Genomic DNA, 8575 nt, shown 5'->3' on the forward strand with positions numbered 1-8575 from the left:
AGATAGATAATAGATATGGTAATTTATATGTATCTAGATTGATAATAGATATGATAACAAATTTATATGTATCTAGATAGAGAATAGATATGGTAATATGGTAATAGATATGGTAAAGAACCATAAAGCTCCAGATTGAAAAGACAAGTTAGGATTTTTCCTTGGAATTGAAAAGAAATTTTCCATTGCCTTCTAGCATTCGGGGTTGTGGATGAGAAAATTGAACTTCCTCAGATTCTTGCTTTCTGCTAGTTATCTCCTTTTGTTTTCTGGAAGTTTTTAAGATCTTTTTACAGCTAGAATTCTAAAATTTAATGATGTGCTTTCCCCTCTGTATCCCACTGTGTGTAAATGGTACAGTTCAGAATAACTGAGTGAACTCTGAATGACAGCACTATTCTGAGCTATGGATAGGAATTTCCTGGAAGAGCTCACTGCCTTTGCCTGGATATGACAGCTCTGTACGTGGTTGCAGAGGCTGACTGGCTGGTACACTGCTTCAGTGTTGAAGTGTGGTGGGAATAGACCATCGGGCCCCCCCCCATTTAAACTTCATGTAGTAATAATGGTGATCATTTAAATGTACAAGAAGAATTTCTATATTCTATTGCAGTTGATCGCTTGTAGCCCTGTTGTATAAATGAGGAAACTGAGGTACTGATAATTAAATCTAGCTTTGCATAATGAAGCTAGCGATCTAGAAAGGCAAACACTGCATGGTCTAACTCATATGCAGAATCTAAGACAGTGGATCTTATAGAGGTAGAGATTAGGATGATGATTACCAGAGGCCAGTAGCTGGAGCAGGAGGGGTCTCAGTTATGAGTTACAGAATTTCAGTTAGTGAGGAGGAGTTCAAGAGCTCTGTTGTATCACATGGTGACAACTACAAGAGTTGTAGTTAATATTTTATATATTTTTTTTAAATGTGAAGGCAGCAGGTATAAAGCATCATTATCACAAAATGATAAATGTGTGAAGTAACACCTATGCTAGTTAGTCATTGTACAGTGTACCTATACTTCAAAAAATATCTTGTACATCACAAACACATATTTCTTAAAAATTAAGTTAAGAAAAAGAGAGCAAGCACCCTGATGTATGTATGGCCTGAGGTTCTTTTCACTGCACATGGTCTAATCTTGAAATCTGAAGCTAAAGAATTAAGAAGAGTTTTGTTCCTTTCCTGCTTGAAAATCCCACTCACGCTGAGATGTCACCCTAGACCTTACCGTGCTCAGCATGAAAGGAACCCACACTCCGTGCAGACTGTCCTGAGTGAGGTCTCTCTCGGGCTTTGTCCGTTTGTGTGTCCCTACACACTGACTCCTCAAGTATCTTACCCTTTCTTTCCTGCAGGTGCTGAGCACTGGAATCCAAGGGGCAGGAGCCCCTTCCCTCAAAGAGCTCACCTTAGGGTGTAAGGAGGCAATTCCCTGGGTTACTAGGAGATTTCTAGCCCATGCTAATGCTTCTGTTTCATCTTTGTGGCAGGCCACCCACACTCAGAAACAGCGCACTTTCCCTTCTGGTTATGCTTAGCAATGAGAAAGGCTACAGCCAGGTATTGGATTTAGCAAATAGATCCCCAGATAATTTTTTCCAAGGTCTTTTATCCAAAACATTCCTAAAACACAACATTTTCCCCCTTAACTTTTGAAATCTAATGTATTTTAAGGGATATTTACTCTGCATATTTCTGACTCATTTGCGTATAGCTCAGCACATTCTTTTATGAGTAGTTTGATATACAAGAATTTTCATGACTTTCTGCTGTTCACTCTTTTTCAGCCCTAACTCCCACTACCCATCCACTTCACTGCCCCACTCAGACCTGAAAATCCTATCGCATATACACAGCACTAAATATTCAAGTTGTCCTTAAAACTAAAATTGGAAACATTTGTATGACCGTTAATGTGGATTACCCACCTGATCGGCTTGGGTACTGCAAAGAGATTAGTAAAGCACACTTCCAGGTCTGAGGGATTGTGGAGGTGTGACATTGGTGCTGTGTCTGGTCCCCGGTTCTTCTCTGGCATTGTTCCCTGCTCTGCTTCCCAGCTGTCATGAACTCCACAGTTTTATTCCACTCCATTCTTCTGCTGTGACGTTCCTGCCTTGGTGCCAGCTACCCAGGAGCTGAACCACCTGAAACTATAATTCAATTAAACGCATCTTCCATTAAGTTCTGGGTGTTGAGTATTGTATCCCAGTAATGGGAAAACTGGCTAATACAGTTTGAGGCCAAAAGTGTATATTCACGGTCATATCCCATATTTGTCTCTCCAGTAAATGAAATAACTTTCAGAAAAGTAATTGGGGCAAAGGGAGGGAAGGGTGGTTTCCTTCTACAGGGCATTCAGCATATACATTTTCTGCTGGGTTTTCCCCCGATACAAGTGTGAACAAGCAGGTGGAGCAAGGCATTGGTTTTCCTTGAATAATATGCTGGCTTAGATATTTTTATTGGAATTTGGGCTTTCATAAAAACTGCTGAATCAGAAGAAGAAAGGGGTTATGGAAAGTTTCAGCATCCTCTTTCCCTTCCTTTCCATCCCCAAGAAATAAAAATTCCCACTAGAATATGCACTGAATTCCAAGAGAGTTGATCATTATTGTGTTTCAGCAGCCCTTAAAATTTATAAAGAAATACTCAGGTAAACTTGGTGGACCATGTAGTCTCATAGTCTCGTATCTATTGCCTGCCAGTTTCTCCTATTGTTGCTATGACTACTCCTGTTGTTATTATTGAAGACATCTCATTATGTTTTCAAACAAAAGTTTGGCTTCCATTTCTGAAAATGTCATAAGAACTAAGCTCTCTGTGAAACTTTAAGGAAAGATTTTAAAATAAAAGCTGCACGGGTTCAGTCTGAACTGCACTAATGAATTCCTTGAAGCTGAACACCACCTTCTGAAGCCCATTAGTGTGATCTGGAGGCACCAAAGATCCACATAGCTTCTTAGAGTTCAGAAATGCCTCCTACCGGCTGGGGTCTCTGGCTGGGGACTCTGGCGGGACTCTGCTGCCTGAGGTCTTTTCAGGGTTCAGGTCAAGTTTACATCTTGTTTCTTTCCTGGTTCTATTAATGAAAAGACATATAAGACAGGGGTAGGCTTCACAGAGAATTAGTAGCTGGATGAAAGGCCTTTGGTATTGGCAGGACTGAGAGCTTTCGTGCATCCAGCATCCATTTAGCTGTTCTGTGGCATTAGTATTTGTGAATCCTTAATAAACAAGGCTATGTCATTTGGGGGCCAAATATATAATGAGTCTCTGTAGGATACAGGATTCTTCACAGGCCCTAGAACATGGATGCATCTTCCTGGAGAAGAAAGCTCAGGAAGGACCTTTCTATCACTAGCCTTGGTGATCAGATCCATTGATGAATAAGCTCACATATAAATGGCCAGGTTCCAATTTTATTAATAATGGCTTTTATTTACTCATTGAACTAATACTATGTACCAGGCACTGCCCTAGGGGTTAGAGAAACAGTGATGAAGAAGAAAGGGAAAATGTATCCTTCAAGGAGCTTGCAATAAAGTGGTAGAGATGAGTAACAAAGAAATATATGCTAATGTTTTTAATAACTCCCCACAAAAATTAAAGCAGAGTAATACAGGCTAGAGAATGGTGGGATGTGCACACACACCAGTGGCGGCTGTGTATTAGGGAAGATCTTCCTGAGGAGTTGACATTCTAGGTGCAGTAGAGAATAAACCATGGGCTATCTAGAGAAACCTGTTCCAGAAGAGAGGCCAGGCAGAGCCAGGGCACTGGAGTGAGGGGCAACAGAAACCCCCACCTGACAGAAGGGGCTGTAATAGCAAAAAGTATTAGAAGATGAAATCAGTTCCTCTCACTACCTCACCGAGGGCAAAATGTGTCTCCGGCTTCTTGATTTTGGGATTATCCATGAATCACTTTTGGCCCACAGCAAGTGGGCAGTGCTGAGGAAGTGTTGATTCTGGCAGGGGCTTGTCATGTTTTCCCCGTACAGCTCTGCTGTCACACAAAAACAGGCAGGCAGACAGGACCTCCAACTGCCGTGACTGGTACAGGTGTGCCCCAAGGCTGATGACCAAAGGAAACCTGCTCTATGCTCGCAGATCTGTGTGGGTACGTGACTGAATTCCTCGGGATAGTGGGTGTTTCAATGCAGCACTACTGTAGTAATGGTGATGAGGGTGTTGCAAGGCCGGCTGATTCCCTAAGTATAATGGAAAATCACCAAGTGGTCTCAGTGAAAGCCACTGTAAGGGAATGACACAAATTAAGTTTTGAAAGATTATTAAGTTTTTTTAAAAATATTCACTTACTGAAGAATAGACTATACAAAAAGATGATGTCAGAAGTTTAGGAGAAATAGTTCAAGGCAAAGATGTTAATGGCCAAAAAAGAAAAAAGAAAGTTTCCTTGATTATTAAAGAGGTAAAAACAGGAAATTCTTCTTGCTGTCTTAGCAGCCTGGCAAGTCTAGGATAGTCAGTGAAATCCAGGACATCAATATTCAGAATATCTGCTGTTTTCCACAACCAGAATGAGTTTTGCTGTAGTGCAATCAGTCAAATGTCCTGAAATTATTTGTTTTTCTCACAGGAGAAATAGGAAACATAGAATTTGAAGTTAGAAAAAATCTAAAATCTTTTCTGATGAGTTGTTAAGTATAAAAGTGAGAAGCTAGGAAATGAAGAGAAGAAACCAAATGCTTTTGGGTTCTATTTTTAAAGGTCTAGACAGCTGTACACATACAGTATAGTAGAAAGGGCAGAGATAGGAGGTGGGGAGGGAAGGAGTGAGAAGGCAAGAAAAGAAGGGAAGGAGAGAGGAGAAGGGAGGGGAGAGGAGGCTGTGTACTTGGACAGTAAGTCAAGGGAATTAACATCTTGCCATCGTCTCTCCAAACAATCCTGAGCAAGTGTAAAGTTTTGGATCTTCTTTCAGTTCTCATTTTCCTACCAGAAAAATAGAACATTAACTACCCTACCTGCTTATATGCTTATCCTGAGAATAGTATATGGTAAAGCACTTGAAAAAATTGTTCAGTGCCACACATTTGGAAAATAATTATAAAACTTGAAACCTAGCCAAGGTCTTTGCTAGTAAAGGATAATTCTATGCACACAAGAATTCTTAGTAATTTACCAGTTTTACTGAGTTTAGGTTAAAAAGTATGTCTGAGTGAGTGTGGCCTGCTGTGTATGCTGCTGTATTTAAATTCAGCAGTTATAAAGCCTGACACGTAGAAAAATTTCACACTCTTCAAAAGCAGTTTGCTATTGTGGAGGTACAGGGAAAGATTCGGGGTCTTCTGGGTACCTTTTCTGTATTAAGTGAGGAATTAACCAGAAAGTGAAATTTAGGTGCTTCCTTTTTATCTTAAAAAGAACTACCAAAATTACAGATGTTTCCCCAAGCTTCAGGGGAGTGTCACCCTCAGCACAAATGAGTTATAGGTCTGAAGTTGATCCTAAAAGAACAGACAGACAATGGTGAGAGCTCTCATGTATACTTTTTCAATCTCTTCGGCCCACTTTTCTGTAATCCCTACATCATTCAGGAGAAAGCTCTACTCTATGCACAAGGACAACTGCAAAATCTTCACATGAACTGATATTTTTAAACCAAACTACCCACTTATATTTTATTATTTGTTCGAAATATTCTTGGTCTTGTGTTCCAAGTTAAATCACAATAATACCATAGGTAGAAAGGTGGGGTGAGGCTGTGAGGATGCCACCCAGAGGGGACTGATTTGGCAGTTGTTTCTTCTTCTCAGGTCGTGGGATTTCAGACTTCAGGCAGAGGGAACATTGTGTCGTAACCAGTACGGAGAGGGGCTGCTCTGGAGGAGCCTACCCTCCAGCCGGGAACTCAGGCCTTTGATATGGTGCTGCATTTATGACTCTGTAGCTTCTCACCAGAGACCACACGGCCTGGTACAAACTGACAGTGGATTCCACATTTGTTATCATCATCAAACAGCCAGGAGGCTTTCTCTCATTATTGTTCTGGCCTTCATCTTGTCAGATGTTATGGGAAATTTTAGGGCTACAAATCAAACCATCACCCTGAGAGCCAATAGATGCATGTGTGTTCGCTGTGATGTCACTTCATGTCACTTAATGGCTTCTTTTTCATATTAACAGTTTAAAACCCCTACTTCAATCACCTTGTTGTCTATTTCTTTATTTTCTGTCTTCCTTCTCCTGTTGTAGGACTCCATTCCTACTATTCAAGCCAAATGGAGCATATTTTCTCCAAAGTCTAACAGATCAAATGGGTTATTTTCCCCTTTTCTTGGTGTCCTGTTCACATTGATCTAACTGGCTCCTCTTCCAGGTTTGTCTGATTTGCCAAAAACGAGCCTTCCTTTCCCGGATTTCTCAGACTCTTAAGAAGCCTGAGCCTGGCTCTTTTTAATTTTTGCTCGAGCCTTTAGAAATGCTTCTTCAAACAGGATCTGAAGATAGCCCTCATCCCAGCATGGTAGATTCTCTTTCTCTGTCCCTCTCTCTATCTCTCTCTGTCTCTCTCTCTCTGTCTCTCTCTTTCTCTCTCTTCTTTCTCACCTCTCTTCTCTCTCTCTCATCTCTCTCTCTTTCACACACACACATGAGGATTGAACCCAGGGTTTTCTACTGAAATCCCCATCCCTTCTTAATTTTTTTTTATTTTAAAAGAAGGTTTTAGGGGCTGGGGATTTAGCTCAGTGGCACAGCACCTTCCCGGCAAGCGCAAGGTAGTGAGTTTGATCCCCGGTACCAGAAAATAAATAAATAAATAAATAAAAAATAAAAGAAGGTCTGAGTAAGTCACTAAATTGCCCAGAATGCTGGGATTACAGGGATGTGCACTGTACCCATCTAGCACTTTCTCTTTGGTGGAGGAATGGCAAAATGTTTAGGCATTTCCTGTCTTAAACACTAAAGAAATAATCTGCTAGTCATGAACGTACCACTTGTTAAGCTCATTCCAAAAAATTACAAACAACAACAATTATAAACAACAAAATAGTAATAAAGACAATGGGAAAACTGGGTGGAAAGTGAAAATGACTTTCGAACATATCACTGGAAAACACAGAGTGAAAATTTGGTCATATACTACATTTCCCAGAAGGCGGTGGTTTCTCTATTTCATGTAATGACTTTAGACTCTGAAAGCCAAGCTGAGACTGACCCCAGATCCTAGTTCCTACCTTGATGTACTGACTTTGTGGGTCACCTTGGGCCTTATATTTTAACTTTTGGGCCTCCTCATTGGAACAGAAACACTCCTAAACACATAGACAGCATCACTCAGGCACTAGGAATTGTAGAGAAGCAATATCTGGCCATCTTCTGAAAAGCTAAGTGGTTTGTAGAAGTGAGGTTTTTTTAAAGTCATAGTAAAGTTTTCAAGTGGACACTGGATTAAGACAAGTAATTTTTTGTAAATCTGCAAAGTCAAAAACCTGGAGAGAAAGGGAAATAGAAGATACCATGTGTTACTACTGACACGGGTTATCCTGTTGATGTGTTTGAACAAAATGTTTACCTCAGAGCGCTCTGCTCAGCAGGATTGAGTTGAAGGTTGCCAACCCAAATGGCATATCAGTACCTAAGCGAGACATGGGAAGTGAGTGGTTGATTCCCATCCCTGGGTGTATTTCAGGTCTGCAGTGTCTGGGATGCATTCTCCTGCCTGGCAGATGTCCCCTCCAGGCAGGCCACTGGTCAGGCTGCACTATGGGACCAGGCTGCAGGGTGCTGAGGCTGCCTGCAGGGTGCCCTGGTTTAGATGCTTCCACTCAGAGCTCAGCCTGCTTCTCAGTGTGAGACTGCTTCCCACTCCAAAGCCTGAGTTCACTTCAGCGTTTCACAGTGTTCCATTGTTGACTTTTTTAAAAAGGTAGTCTCATGTCAGAATTTTTATGTGTCTAGAACCTTCGCTCTTTTCATTTTCCTTCTTTTCTCTATTTCTCTTTCAGTCTGTTCTTTCCTCTTCCTGCCTCTTCCCCTCCCTCCCTCCTTCCTTCCTTCCTTCTTTCCTTCCTTCCTACCTCCTTCCCTCCCTCCCTTCCTTCTTTCCTTCCTTCCTTCTTTCTTTCCTTCCTTCCTTCCTTCCTTCCTTCCTTCCTTCCTTCCTTCCTTCCTTCTTTCCTTCCTTCCTTCTTTCTTTCCTTCCTTCTTTCCTTCCTTCCTTTCTTCCCATGTGCTCTTAGAATTTTTATTTTCAAAAGTTAACCTTATTTTATGCTCAGGCAGAAGAACCTGTTCAGGGATGTATCATATTTGATTAGAAGACATCCAAGATACAGAAATAAGGCTGAGCAAGGCAAACCAGGAAAAAAGTTGTTGGAGTGGCTGGAGCTGCAAATTGGTTATATGTGTGGAGGCAAGACAAGGCCATACTGCCTAAAGCAGCCAAACTACCTCAGCCTTGAGAAGAGCATCCTGCCTGGACAATTTCAGTCATTAATCACTAGGCAACCTTATGTCTTGTGATAGTAACTTTGCAAGAGTATAAATAAATGCCCCTACCATTGTTATTCGGTTATTTTACCCATCCAGTGAAGAGGCCTCC

The sequence above is a fragment of the Chinchilla lanigera genome, unplaced genomic scaffold (assembly GCF_000276665.1).
Source record: "Chinchilla lanigera isolate Chin_1 unplaced genomic scaffold, ChiLan1.0 scaffold00046, whole genome shotgun sequence".
Classification (NCBI taxonomy): domain Eukaryota; kingdom Metazoa; phylum Chordata; class Mammalia; order Rodentia; family Chinchillidae; genus Chinchilla; species Chinchilla lanigera.